Source organism: Oncorhynchus keta, chromosome 3, assembly GCF_023373465.1.
Source record: "Oncorhynchus keta strain PuntledgeMale-10-30-2019 chromosome 3, Oket_V2, whole genome shotgun sequence".
NCBI classification, from domain to species: Eukaryota; Metazoa; Chordata; class Actinopteri; order Salmoniformes; family Salmonidae; genus Oncorhynchus; species Oncorhynchus keta.
In genome coordinates this window covers 17,612,019-17,627,304 of record NC_068423.1, presented here as the reverse complement: position 1 = coordinate 17,627,304, position 15,286 = coordinate 17,612,019, and the positions used below count along the sequence as shown (strand labels likewise).

General features: G+C 43.7%; 1 protein-coding gene across 2 annotated transcripts in view; it reads left to right on the top strand.

Annotated features, from left to right (window-relative positions):
* Positions 1-8: 8 nt before the first annotated feature.
* ccser2b (coiled-coil serine-rich protein 2b) overlaps positions 9-15,286 on the top strand; it is a 120,390-nt gene continuing 105,112 nt past the window's right edge. For both annotated transcript variants that reach the window (XM_035753752.2, XM_052491356.1), the window contains exon 1: positions 9-658. The gene's annotated coding sequence lies outside the window, so the exon portion shown is untranslated. The remainder of the gene's footprint in view (positions 659-15,286) is intronic.

Sequence of the window (15,286 nt, the reverse complement as noted above, 5' to 3'; positions counted from 1 at the left end):
GTTCCCATTTGACACGACAGGCTGTGGTCTATCTTGGTTTAGTTGAAAATCTTCCTAGTCAGATTCGTTCTCTCCCACAATGTATCAATGCTAACTGTTTTTGTCTAGGGACAGGTTTAGGAGACCAGTGGCAGTGCGCATGTGGTTGTGGATGATTCAGCGAGAGTCGAGTCCAGTGAGCAGAGCAACTGAGAGCACTTGACAGCGGCGAGTTTTTTCGCGTTTTTTCGGACAATGAATATTTGACAAGAAATTTGAATTAACAAATGACCACTAGGAGAGAGGCGATGACAAAACCTTGATGCTTTGGTGGACCATACATAGCCATACGCCTGGCTGAAGAAAATCTAAACATCTGCTTCAGGGAAAGGTGTTAATCTTACTTGACAACTAGCCATAATGTTTTGGATTTGACTTGCTCAGTCATCAATATGGTGCTTTCATATCAAGCAGTGTTTGTAAGGTCATTTAACTGAATTTTTTTTTGAGGTAACTAGCTAGCTTGCCAGGCTACTGCTTGCTTGAATTTGCTAGTTAGCTTACTAGCCAACGTTAGCAATTGGACCTGCACTTGGTATTCAATCAAACCAGCCGATTCAGTCGTCAATTAAGGAATTTGCGGTCGTGCATGTTAATGCATCATCATCTGTTTCAATAGGTAAGTCCGAGTTTGAGCCGCCTATGTGTGTCAGTGGAAGTACTACTGTCTTGTCATTACATTAACAATCCCTTCTCAGGCCTTTTGCAGCAGCTAAGAGACAGCTACAGTATATTGGTATGCCTAACTTACACTACTATGTGTCAGAGATACTGTTAAGCATGTTATAACATTTCAACTTCTAAATGAGCATCAGACACAGACCAGTGTTGGCCCCTTACTTGCCTTGCTGCTTGGATGCTCCAGTCTAATTGGCCCAGAGGTAAATAATCCCTTGTTTTACTGCTACAAATTACTCTCTGAAACAGCATTCCATGCATACTTCAATTGGAAGTGAGTCCAACTGCAACTTGTAAAAACAGTGACTTATTGAAGGGTCATGTTTTGGCCTTGTCATTATAAAAGACCCCACAGAGTCTTTAGCAAGTTGGCAACTGTGATGGATTCAGTTGTTCGTGTGGTGGTCAATGGAGGACAGCCACACTGCACATGAGTGAATGAGATGAACAAAAGCCATTTCTTCTTTTAAAATAACCTTCCATGTGTCAGGGTCTAGGCAGCTTATGTTGGATTTAAGGTATGGATTTGGCTCCATAATTGTAAAGAAAAAACACAGGGAACCCTGATTCCCAGTGGTAACCTACACTATTTCTCTAGCTCGTAATAAAAGTAACCATTAGAGGCAGAAGTCCTTGCATGAGGTTATGGGGGTCAGTGAGCCAGTACAGGCCAGGGATTTCTGCATGCACTGACGCAGAGAACAATTATCAGTCAAGCCTGTCCTTGTTTGGTTACTGTATCCTAAGTTGTTAGTGGATATTGTCAGTCAATGTTAGGTATGCTGAACATTTTGTGACTCAGGTTTTTGCTCAATGTTATTACAACGTAACTAGCATGTTATTATGTCAGTGTTTCTGACAAGCATGCTTGTCATTTGCTTGTTTATGATTTACATTCGCTCTTTACAGTCAGCTATATAATAAACAAGTATTATTTGTTGCATGTGCCAAATACAACAGGTGTAGACTTTACCATGAAATGCTTTCTTACAAACCCTTACCCAACAACGCAGAGTTAAAAAGTAAGAACAATTTGCACAAATAAAATGCCGTCCTAGCTGTTAAATAATATAGCCACACATTTCCTATCCTCTAAGGTTGAGCTGTATCTTGAATGTTTCGATATTGGGGTTGTGTTCAGAAGGGTTTAGAATGGTGCAGATGGAAAATATGTAGGCTAATGTATTAGAGCTAGAGCCATGACAAAGAAGAAAGTATATTCAACATAATGGCTATTTTTATGTGAACATTCTATAACGTTTCACCCTCCTGCATAAGACTCTGAGCTCTCTCTGGGGTGTCTTTAATCACTCTGAGGAAGGGATTAAATTGCCACTGTGATCGTTAACAAGATGATAAATAATGAAGCAGTGTTCCTGCTCATCCTACTTTATGATGTCCCACCAGAGTTGAGAGAGTGGACATGGGCCTGATACAGTGGGATGTGCAGTTAGGTTAAAGAATGGCAACGTGAGGCCCTGGAGCAGGGGAATAAGAACACTAAGGTTGCCTATCTTCACTCCTGGCCCACTGGCCTGGACACGCCCCATTCTGTCTCATCCGCTCCCTCTCCTCCAAGCTCTTCCCTGTGTGACAGCCCAGCCTATCTTCTATCCATAGATAATTAATGGCCCGGGCCTCTGTACCTGCTGGGGTGTGGCAGTCTCTGTCCGCTGCCAAACCTGTGTGGCCTGCTAGAGTCAGGTAGGACAGTCTGTCTGTCCTGAGAAACAGTCTGGCATATTACCTATCCAGCTGTGAGCCCTTCATCAGAGGAAATGGAGAAAATACATTGAAAAGAAATGCCCCCTCAGCAGTTTGGCCAGTGATTCAAAGTGGCCAGGCTGATAAGAAATGGTTTGTGTTTGCTGTTCTTGTTAACACCGTCTGTCTCAGGCTCTGAAGCAAAAGGAAGACATTTAGGCCCATGTTCTTATCAGTGGGAGCATGGGAAGAAGATGTAGCCTGTTGGCATATTTTACAAAACACTCACAGGCCAGGGTCCATTCATTCTCTTTGTTGGACCTGCATGTTTGTTATCTGAGGTATGAATTTCACTGGTTGAGTCACCATCTGATGACATAGTAACACACACACACAATATGCCTTGTTGCTTCATTATCCGGTAGAGTCAGAGATGAAGTCAGCTTTTAGACTGTGTTTCTGTTTTGAGGGTAGGGTTTGGCGGTATCGTCATACCGTCCTTCTCGCATATCGGGATTTACGGTTTTACAGGCTTAGTACACAAGGGGGCTCCAAAAAGATGCAGAAAAAGCCCATTGGGTGTTTATGACCAGAATGCTAACAAAATTAGCACAAGTAATAGTGAATTTCCATGGAGGCTGCTAGCGAAATAACTAATTGCAAAGACAGGCAATCCATCTCAAATATAAATACAACATGCAAAAATGTCAACGGTTTTACTGAGCCAGGTTTTACTAAGCCCCAATCTATGAATTTCACATGACTGGGCAGGGGTGCAGCCATTGGTGGACCTGGGAGGGCATAGGCCCATCCATTTGGGAGCCAGGCCCACCCAACCAGAATGAGTTTTTCCCCACAAAAGGGCTTTATTACTGACAGAAATACTCCTCAGTTTCATCAGCTGTCCGGGTGGCTGGTTTAGACGATCCCGCAGGTGAAGAAGAATAACTTGGAGGTCCTGGGCTGGTGTGGTTATACGTGGTTGTGAAGCCGGTTGGATGTACTGCCAAATTCTGTAATATGATGTTGGAGGTGGCTTATGGTAGAGAAATAAACATGACATTCTCTGACAACAGCTCTGGTGGACATTCTTGCAGTCAGCATACCAATTGTATGCTCCCTCAACTTGAGACATCTGTGGCATTGTGTTGTGACAAAACTGCATATTTTAGAGCGGCCTTTTATTGTCCCCCAGCACAAGGTGCACCTGTGTAATGATCATGCTGTTTAATAAGCTTCTTGATATGCCACACCTGTCAGGTGGATGGATTATCTTGGCAAAGGAGAAATGTTCACTAACGGATGTAAACACATTTGTGCACAATTTGAGAGAAATATGCTTTTTGTGCGTATGGAACAATTCTGGGATATTTTATTTCAGCTCATGACCAACACTTTACATGCTGCGTTTATATAGGTAGGAGCTACTGAATGTGATTTTTGCTGAGTTTGGGCATTTACAGGCAAAGAGACATTATGCAAATGAACAAAGTTTTGAGACAAGCTGTCTGATGGAAGAACAGTACTGGCTCTGGAGCAGCATGTGTACATGCTGTGTCTGTGGAGTCTGGAGTCGCTAGGGCAACGGGCCTGCCTGCTCTGCTCGGAGAAGAGGTTGGGAGGAGTAGACAGGCCAAGAACCGAGAGGAGAAAAAAACACAAGGAAATCCAGCAGTGGCAGCTGTACAAATAACTCATCCAAAGTGCTGACTTCTCAAACACGGCAGAAAGCGAACACACTATTGGGTCGCATTAACACACAAATGATAAAAGGCGTGTAAGAAATTTCTTGCTGTGTTGTGCAAATGCAGATCTAATATCCTTATTGTAATTTCTGCTCGGCATCAGACTAATTTTGTGCTTCAGTTGCACTTCCCCAAACAGGCATTCTATCAGCAGATAGCTCTCTGACTGATGTGTAGCTACTTTTCTCTGGCACTTTTCTTGGTGTAGCCAGCCTTCATTTTACCAGAGAAAAGAAAGATTAACTTTAAGCTATACATTAGGAAATGTAGCTGGCTACATTATTTCTCTGATAAACATTATATATTATTTAGCAAAAAAATAATTGTATTTTATTTTAAGCTCATTTACTCTTGTGGCTGTCAGCCATACACCGTTGTACTTCTGTTGTCATCTGATGAAAATGAAGCTATTTTCTGCTGAATTCGTTGCACTAATGTATTTTCTGTGAAGGAAAACTATAGTTGCACATCCCTGATCACTCTATTGAAGCAAAAAAACACTGACTTTCAATTTGAAATTCGACTGGCTCAACATTTCTGGGGAACTACAGTAAGCTTCATAATGTAAAATAATGTGACAGATGAAATGAAGAACAGGATCTGCTTTATCTCCTAACCTATTGCACAAGTCCACTGCAGATATTACAATTTATTGAAAAACCTCCAAGAAATAGTCTCAATGCTATTGAAAAACCATCCTGTGGTTATTTCCAAATTGCCCGGGATATAGTATATACCGCCCAAGCCTATTTGAGGGTTCATGAACCTGCACCTGAGCTCTCTGTAACTCTGTCTTTAGTTGTCTTCTGTTTGGTTTCCCAGCTGGTGCTTTGGAACCTTGTATTGTGTGAGCACTGATGAGCGCATTGTCATGTGTTTGTTTAGGGCACGGGCAGCTGTGCTGCTATTGAGGAAGGGCAATGGTTTGGTTTTGTGGGTAGCGTCTACCCATTAGTATGGCGCTATGAAAGAGTACGGCAAGTACGGCTATGAAAGAGTACGGTTTACAGATCGTGTAAACTAAGTTTGAGTAGGGGCTAGGGTGAGTTTAGTGTGATGCTAATAGTGATAATCCATGGGAATTCTCTATGACCTGTAAGGTTCTGTATTCATTTTCTTAGTCAACCTTGTGTTCTGTTCCATTATGTTGAAGGGAAGATGGAGGAGAGACAAACAAACACACCTGAAAGGGTGGCACTGATGTAGCCTACCCCCCCCCCTTCCTCTCCCCTCTTCCTTTCCTGAGGGGAACATGCATACCTTTTCTGTCTCTAAATGTGGCTATTTAGGGTAAATCCTTCATAGTATTATGAACATGTTACTCCTTTGAGGTGATATGGAGCATGAACTAGCATTAGGGATTCTGGGATCAATTTACTGTGGAGTGTACAGAACATTCAGATTCAGCACAGGACTAACCTAACATAGCAGGAGTAATCTAACGCAGCACGACTAACAAATGCCTGAGCGGCGTTTCTTTCCTTCTGGTCCTGACGAGAGAAATTACTGTCGAGGGAGGTTCTCTTCTGCACTGTTCAACCAATCCCGTAAAAGTTGCTTGACGAGTCGTGTCACAGGCTCTCTTTCTATCTTCCCTGAAAACAGGATGCATCCGGTTGTTTTCCACTCCGCTGACGGTGCCACAGGACTGCCTGTCTCAAGGCGTCCTGTGGCCTTTGCTAAGAATAGCAGTGTACTCTCCTCTTCTCACGGCACGGAGGAGAGAAGGGAAGAAAGTGTGGACAGGAGGTGATGGATTTGATCATAAGCAAGTGACTCTGTGGTAGAAAAGGATTCTCCTAAACCATCACTCTCCTCTTCTCTCTGCACTGTTTTGTAATTCTGCTTGAACCACATGACAGTTTACTGTATGTAGCCTACTCATCTCATTTGTGACATGGGACGTGAGTGCATAACTTAAGACCAGCACGTGGTAGTGCAGAACACAGTAGCTCGGTTACTTCTGTTAGTGTGCTTTGACTTCAGAGGAAACGAAACAATTACTTTTTCAGGGGACAATGGCCTTTTTCTCAGACACAATAAACATACCATGTTACGCAACAAGGGCTTAGCCGTATCCTACTCAAGTTGTTGAACGTTTTATTTCATGGTGCTCACAACTCGAGTCCTACTACTTGATGACTTAATTGGCCCACTGCCTGTGACTGCAGGCAACATGCACAGGTTAATGAGTGGATCAATTCTTTATTTCTGTTGCTGTTTAATGTTGCTATTGATCAATAGATGAGGATGTAACGTGATCCTGCGCTTGTTGTATTTAACTGACCGTTATATTGTTGCATCTGCTTGGTCAACTAAAGAGGTAGGAGCGTCAGTCTGCCGCCTAAAGCTGCTAGCATCGGTGATAGAGAACCAAGGACCCCCCCCCCAGCGTTGAAAGGTACACCAGTAATGTCAGAACCTGGCTAACCGGTCACTCATCTGCCGGCCAGCCAACTTAGGGTTCTGACCATCTGCTCTTCAGACTGGCTGCACAACCATCTGTGCTCCCCGCAGCGGTAGCCTGGACTCGAGTAATCAAGTAGCGTTTATGTCTAAAAGAGGCTTTCTTTCATTGTTTAACAGTGAACATCGTCAATGACCAACATGGCTTTGAAAAGGACGTCTTTACGCCATGACAGTACCATATCAGTTCAAAGATGAAGTCGAGCGTCAAATCTAGACCATATTGGTATCATTAACCTCATTCTTTCCAAAAAGATGTTACAAATTGTACATGGTTCATGGGCCTTCTAAGGCAGGGGACTTCTGTTACAGTAGCATCGAAGACGTGTGAATTAGAGCATGATAAATGTTCTCTCTTCCTCAAAGGATGTAGGGTGGGGTGGTGACAGAGGGTATACAGAATGCAGAATGGGCGTACATCGGTCTGCTTGGATGGACACGACATAAACGCGTAGGCCTATGTGTGTAGACCCCTAATGCATCAGGGCAGGTCCGTAGGTAGCCTTGCTCTGCATCCTTCCAACCCACTACTTGTGATCCTGTCAGCCTGACTAGTTAGACACCTCTCCCTGTCCATTTCTGCTCATGCTGGGTGGGGCCCAGCTCCAGACAGACAGACAAGCTCCATCATTAAAATGAAAGCACCTGTTTTCCTCAGTCTCGTGCTGGGTGCCCATTCTCCCAGATAACAGACTGGCCTACTGGGGACTCTGACTGGGACAATACATCCATCATTCATAACCTTTAAAGTCAGACCAACGTCGCTGAACTGGGGCGAAAGAAAAAGGAAAGACAAGGTGTTGCTTCTCTTTAACTAGCCTAACCAGTGTTGTTGAGGTTGAGTTTTTAATCGACAAGACAGCCTAGAGAATTCAGACGTGAAAGATTCACATCATAGCCTCATTTCCACTGTAAGCAGACTAATGAACCGAAGCATTGATTGGAACCCCATCAGTGTTTCCTGCTCTTATTGAATTACAGATACAAAAATATATAATTTATCAAAAGTCAAAGCTTCAGCCCAGTTCTCTTAGTCTCTCGGGTGAGTTGAGAGCACTGAAGTCAGAGTTGTAGTGGGGGAACACTAGTACTAGTGGGCCTGTGTGGATCCATGGTACATCATTCAGTCATTGTCTATGACTCCAACTCCAGTCCTCAAGTACCCACAACAGCACACATTTTTGTTGTGGCCCCGGAAAAGCAGGTTGAATCAGGTGTTTTTGTCCGGGTCTACAACAAAAAGGTTTTCTGTTGGGAGGACTGGAGTTGGGAAACACTGGTCTATGGGGTGAAGGAGAATGGGAGGCTGTGTCTGTCTTGGCAACTATAGGTGTTAAGGCCACATTACTCAGTCACTCATAAACTGGTTACAGTAAGTCTTTCCTTACATAATTATCAGGCTCTTCATCTGGATAGCAGATGGGTACGTCCTTTACCGTTCTCATAACATGCTCTTCCTCTGTTAGACACTTTCCATGACTCGAGTCTTTGAATAATTCATCAGACAAAGCATGTGGCTGTTTTTGCAAATCGTCTACAATTTGTTGGATTTCCATGGAAAAACACTAGGTACCTGTGATGGATTTGTGTTACTGGAATTCGCCTGTGCGATAAAATAAAAAATAATTTGTCATGTGCGCCGAATACAACCGGTGTAGACCTTACAGTGAAATGCTTACTTACAGGCTCTAACCAATAGTGCAAAAAAGGTATTAGGTGAACAATAAGTAGGTAAAGAAATAAAACACCAGTAAAAAGACATGCTTTATACAGTAGCGAGTCTATAAATGTAGCGAGGCTACATACAGACACCGGTTAGTCAGGCTGATTGAGTTAGTATGTACATGTAGATATGGTTCAAGTGACTATGCATATATGATGAACAGAGAGTAGCAGTAGCGTAAAAGAGGGGTTGGTGGGTGGCGGGATACCATGCAGATAGCCCGGTTAGCCAATGTTGGGGAGCACTGGTTGGGCGGCCCAATTGAGGTAGTATGAACATGAATGTATAGTTAGTGACTATGCATATATGATAAACAGAGAGTAGCAGCAGCGTAAAAAAATGGTTGACTTTCAAGTTTGTGTGTCAGCAAAAAAAATAAACGTCTTCACTGTCAACTTCGTTAATTTTCAGCAAATTTAACGTGTAAATATTTGTATGAACATAACTGAATTCAACAACTGAGACAAACTGAACAAGTTCCACAGACATTGAAGGTTGTGCAATGTAACAGGAATATTAAGACTTATGGATGCCACCTGTTAAAATGCATAAAATACAGAACGGTTCCGTATTTCACTGAACGAATAAATGTCTTGTTTTCGAGAGTTTCCGGATTCGACCATATTAATGATCCACTTTCGTGCGTTTTGCCAGCAACTCGTTGCTGTGCTTCAAGCATTTCACTGTTTATGACTTCAAGCCTATCAACTCCCGAGATTAGGCTGGTGTAACCGATGTGAAATGGCTAGCTAGTTAGCGGGGTGCGCGCTAATAGCGTTTCAAACATCACTCGCTCTGAGACTTGGAGTGGTTGTTCCCCTTGCTCTGCATGGGCCGCGGCTTTTGTGGAGCGATGGGTAACGCTGCTTCGAGGGTGGCTGTTGTCGACGTGTTCCTGGTTCGAGCCCAGGTAGGATCGAGGAGAGGGACGGAAGCTATACTAAAATGCCTTTTAAGAACATCCAATAGTCAAAGGTTAAGGAAATACAAATCGTATAGAGAGAAATTGTCCTATAATTCCTATAATAACTTCAACCTAAAACTTCTTACCAGAAGTTTACATACACTCAATTAGTATTTGGTAGCATTGCCATTCAATTGTTTAACTTGGGTCAAATGTTTCAGGTGGCCTTCCACAAGCTTCCCACAATAAGTTGGGGGAATTTTGGCCCATTCCTCCCGACAGAGCTGCTGTAACTGGGTCAGGTTTGTATGCCTCCTTGCTCATGTACGCTTTTTCAGTTCAAATTGTCTACGGGATTGAGGTCAGGGCTTTGTGATTGCCACTCCAATACCTTGACTTTGTTGTCCTTAAGCCATTTTGCCACAACTTTGGAAGTAGGCTTGTGGTCATTGTCCATTTGGAAGACCCATTTGCGACCAAGCTTTAACTTCCTGACTTGATGTCTTGAGATGTTGCTTCAATATATCCACAAAATTTCCCTGCCTCATGATGCCATCTATTTTGTGAAGTGCACCAGTCCCTCCTGCAGTAAAGCACTCCCACACCATGATGCTGCCACCCCTGCGCTTCACGGTTGGGATTGTTTTCTTCGGCTTGCAAGCATCCCCCTTTTTCCCCCAAACATAACAATAGTCATTTTGGCCAGACAGTTCTATTTTTGTTTAATCAGACCAGAGGACATTTCTCCAAAAAGTACAATCTTTGTCCCCATGTGCAGTTGCAAACCGTAGTCTGGCTTTTTTATGGCGGTTTTGGAGCCGTGGCTTCTTCCTTGCTGAGCGGCCTTTCAGGTTATGTCAATATAGGACTCGTTTTACTGTGGCTAAAGATGCTTTTGTACCTGTTTCCTCCAGCATCTTCACAAGGTCCTTTGCTGTTGCTCTGAGATTGATTTTCACTTTTCGCACCAAAGTACGTTCATCTCTAGGAGACAGAACGCTTCTCCTTCCTGAGCGGTATGACGGCTGCATGGTCCCATGATGTTCATACTTGCGTACTATTGTTTGTACAGATTAACGTGATACCTTCAGGCATTTGGAAATTGCTCCCAAGGATGAACCAGACTTGTGGAGGTCTACACATCTTTTTCTGAGGTCTTGGCTGATTTCTTTTGATTTTCCCATGATGTCAAGCAAAGAGGCACTAAGTTTGAAGGTAGGCCTTGAAATACATCCACAGGTACACCTCCAATTGACTCAAATTATGTCAATTAGCCTACCAGAAGCTTCTAAAGCCATGACATAATTTGCTGGAGTTTTCCAAGCTGTTTAAAGGCACAGTCAACTTAGTGTATGTAAACTTCTGACCCACTGGAATTGTGAGTGAGTGAAATAATCTGTCTGTAAACAATTGTTGGAAAAATTCCTTGTGTCATGCACCAAGTAGATGTCCTAACCAACTATAATTTGTTAACAAGAAATTTGTGGAGTGGTTGAAAAAAGAGTTTTAATATCTCCAACCTAAATGTATATAAACTTCCGACTTCAACTTTATGGAAAGCTAGACACAATAAGGATTAGCCACAATAGTGGAATTTGGGGTTTGCCTTCAAAATAAAAGTATGTCATTGACAGTGATGCAAGTAATACAAATGTAGAATTATGCCACAATTGAATAGACCATAGTAAACAAGGTTGGAATGTTATATAAAATCAACAAAAGATAATTTGTTAATTTGACATCTGTTGAATTCACACTGGATGTATTATACTGTAGAATTGCATTGGGGGCATACTTATTTCACTGTACAGCCTTACCTCGGGATTGTGGATCAATCACATGGGGTATCAGTCTAGTCAGTGACACCGAGGACAGTCGTGTCGTCACTCTTATTGCGGGACTCTGAAACAATTGTGAATTGAGCCACATTTATTGTGAACCTATGTGTATTGAACACTATTTCGGAGGAAAAACAATACTACGTGGATGTTTGTCTGAACTTTGAAGAGGACGTTGGGAAAATATATATTGGGTATTGAGTAGACTGATACCCCATTTCATTGATCCCAAATCCTTAGGTAAAGCTGTACAGTGCGATATGAATGTCAATACACACAATAGGCTGACTCGGGAGGTGATTCACACAGTCACAGTCCCGCGATAAGAGCTACAACGCTAATATTTGCGTAATCTCTTCATAGTTGTGTTCTGTGGGTGTCACCGAGTAGACTGATACCCCAGTTCATTGCTTCACATTCCAACCTTGTTTAACATTATCTAGTCTAAATATGGTACGATTCCACCAATTTTTAACCTTCTGCATCACTTTCAAATAGGTACTTTTATTTTGAAGTCAAACTGCAAATTGCACTGCTGTACCTAATCTTTATTGTGGCTAGCTTCACAACCCGGTCCGGTTGAGACTCACTCGCCAGGTGAAGCTAGCTGGCTGCTTATAACGTTAGCTTTGGGCAACAGGATTAAGTAGCTGGCTAGCTATTTATTTTCATGAACTCAAGTTCAATTTCAATAGGCGAACAACTAGCTACCTACCTAATACGTACTCATAACGATTCCGAAAACCTTGCTAAGAATAATGAAAATGACTGCAGTTTTTACTGGTCATTGTTTTCAGGCTGGTTGTATTGGTGCTAGCTAGGTACAAACCTAAAGCTAGCTAGCTACCCCAGAAGTTGCGGTTGAACAAATAATGATTTATTACCAGCGCGGTATTGTAAACACATTGTTCTGCTATGCCCTGCGACGAACCATCAAACAGGCAAAGCGTCAATACAGGGCTAAGATTGAATCATACAACACCGGCTACGACGCTCGTCTTATTTGGCAGGGATTGCAAACTATTAGACTACAAAGGGAAGCAGAGCTGCGAGCTGCCCAGTGACACTAGCCTACTAGATGAGCGAAATCACTTGTATGCTCGCATCAGCTGTTTGGGACGACTGTGTGATCACGCTCTCCGTAGCTGATGTGAGTAAGACCTTTAAACAGGTCAACATACACAAGGCTGCGGGGCCAGACTGATTACCAGGACGTGTGCTCTGGGCATGTGCTGACCAACTGGCAGGTGTCTTCACTGACATTTTCAACATGTCCCTGATTAAGTCTGTAATACCAACATGTTTCAAGCAGACCACCATAGTCCCTGTGCCCAAGAACACGAAGGCAACCTGCCTAAATGACTACAGACCCGTAACACTCACTTCTGTAGCCATGAAGTGCTTTTAAAGGCTGGTAATGGCTCACATCAACACCATCATCCCAGAAACCCTAGACCCACTCTAATTTGCATACCGCCCAAACAGATCCACAGATGATGCAATCTCTATTGCACTCCACACTACCCTTTCCCACCTGGACAAAAGTAACACTTATGTGAGAATGCTATTCATTGACTACAGCTCAGCGTTCAACACCATAGTACCCTCAAAGCTCATCACTAAGCTAAGGATCCTGGGACTAAACACCTCCCTCTGCAACTGGATCCTGGACTTCCTGACTGGCCGCCCCCAGGTGGTGAGGGTAGGTAGCAACACATCTGCCACGCTGATCCTCAACACTGGAGCACCACACGGGTGCTTGCTCAGTCCCCTCCTGTACTCCCGGTTCACCCACGACTGCATGGCCAGGCACGACTCCAACACCATCATTAAGTTTGCAGACGACACAACAGTGGTAGGCCCAATCACAGACAACGATGAGACATCCTATAGGGCCATCCAGGACCTCTACACCAGGGGGTGTCAGAGAAAGGCCCTAAAAATTGTCAAAGAAACCAGCCACCCCAGTCATAGATTGTTCTCTACTACCGTATGGCAAGCGGTACCGGAGTGCCAAGTCTAGGACAAAAAGGCTTCTCAACATTCTTTACCCCCAAGCCATAAGACTCCTGAACAGGTAATCAAATGGCTACCCAGACTATTTGCATTGTGTGCCCCCCTCCAAGCCCTCTTTTTACGCTGCTGCTACTCTTTGTTTATCATATCTGCATAGTCACTTTAACCATATCTACATGTACATGCTACCGCAATCAGCCTGACTAACCGGTGTCTGTATGTAGCCTCGCTACTTTTATAGCCTCGCTACTGTATATAGCCTGTCTGTTTACTGTTGTTTTTATTTCTTTACTTACCTATTGTTCACCTAACACCTTTTTTGCACTATTGGTTAGAGCCTGTAAGTAAGCATTTCACTGTAAGGTCTACACCGGTTGTATTCGGCGCACATGATAAATACAATTTATTTTATTTTGTTTGCTTATTTGCAGACTTTTTTGTACAGCTTTGACAGTGCTACTGGTAGAAGTGGTGGCGCTTGGCTTGTACGTACAATTTCAGAACACTCAATATTCTATAATAGAACTGTTATTTGAGGTGTCAAATTAAAAGCTTTTTTAACGAGTCAAATAGTGTTATTGTGTCGTTTGACGTGTATCTTTTTTGATACGCAAAGACCCAAATGCTGTTCCATAGTTTGTCATGAAGCTAATATCAGAGACGAAATTACCGTGTAACTCCAGTAGGGCAACATCTGAACAATAGCACACTTGGTAACGTTAGTGTGTACCAGTGCTAGACCAGTCGCGAAAGCCAACGTCACCCACGACAGAGAATGGTGGATTGTCAAGGGTAATGAATTCCAGTATCTTGGTGTTAATAGATTTCGTCTTTGAGTTGTCTCGCTGAAATGTTCTTACTCTTTCTAATGACTGCTCGACTTGTTGACTGCTCGATCCACACAGCAGACATTGTGGGCTAGGTTAGGTTCCACGTGTAGCGCGACATTTTATGTGGTGTGATTACGTCATGTACCTACGTTATATAGGTTTGCACGTCAGCTTTGACATTGGTTTTAAACTAGACAAATAACACATCCTAGATCTGAATGAATGAAATATTCTTATTAAATACTTTTTTCTTTACATAGTTGAATGTGCTGACAACAAAATCACACAAATTATCAATGGAAATCAAATTTATCAACCCATGGAGGTCTGGATTTGGAGTCACACTCAAAATTTAAAGTGAAAAACCACACTACAGGCTGATCCAACTTTGATGTCCTTAAAACAATTCAAAATGAGGCTCAGTAGTGTGTGTGGCCTGTATGACCTCCCTACAACGCCTGGGCATATTCCTGATGAGGTGGCGGATGGTCGAGCGATCTCCTCCCAGACCTGGACTAAAGCATCCGCCAACTCCTGGACAGTCTGTGGTGCAACGTGGCGTTGGTGGATGGAGCGAGACATGAAGTCCCAGATGTGCACAATTGGATTCAGGTCTGGGGAACGGGCGGGCCAGTCCATAGCATCAATGCCTTCCTCTTGCAGGAACTGCTGACACACTCCAGCCACATGAGGTCTAGCATTGTCTTGCATTAGGAGGAACCCAGGGCCAACCGCACCAGCATATGGTCTCACAAGGGGTCTGAGGATCTCATCTCGGTACCTAATGGCAGTCAGGCTACCTCTGTGAGCACATGGAGGGCTGTGCGGACCCCCAAAGAAATGCCACCCCACACCATGACTGACCCACCGCCAAACCGGTCATGCTGGAGGATGTTGCAGGCAGCAGAACGTTCTCCACGGCGTCTCCAGACTCTGTCACGTCTGTCACGTGCTCAGTCTGAACCTGCTTTCATCTGTGAAGAGCACAAGGCGCCAGTTGTGAATTTGCCAATCTTGGTGTTCTCTGGCAAATGCCAAACGTCCTGCATGGTGTTGGGCTGTAAGCACAACCCCTACCTGTGGACGTCGGGCCCTCATACCACCCTCATGGAGTCTGTTTCTGACCGTTTGAGCAGACACATGCACATTTGTGGCCTGCTGGAGGTCATTTTGCAGGGCTCTGGCAGTGCTCCTCCTGCTGCTGGGTTGTTGCTCTCCTACGGCCTCCTCCACGTCTCCTGATGTACTGGCCTGTCTCCTGGTAGCGCCTTTATGCTCTGGACACTACGCTGACAGACACAACAAACCTTCTTGCCACAGCTCGCTTTGATGTGCCATCCTGG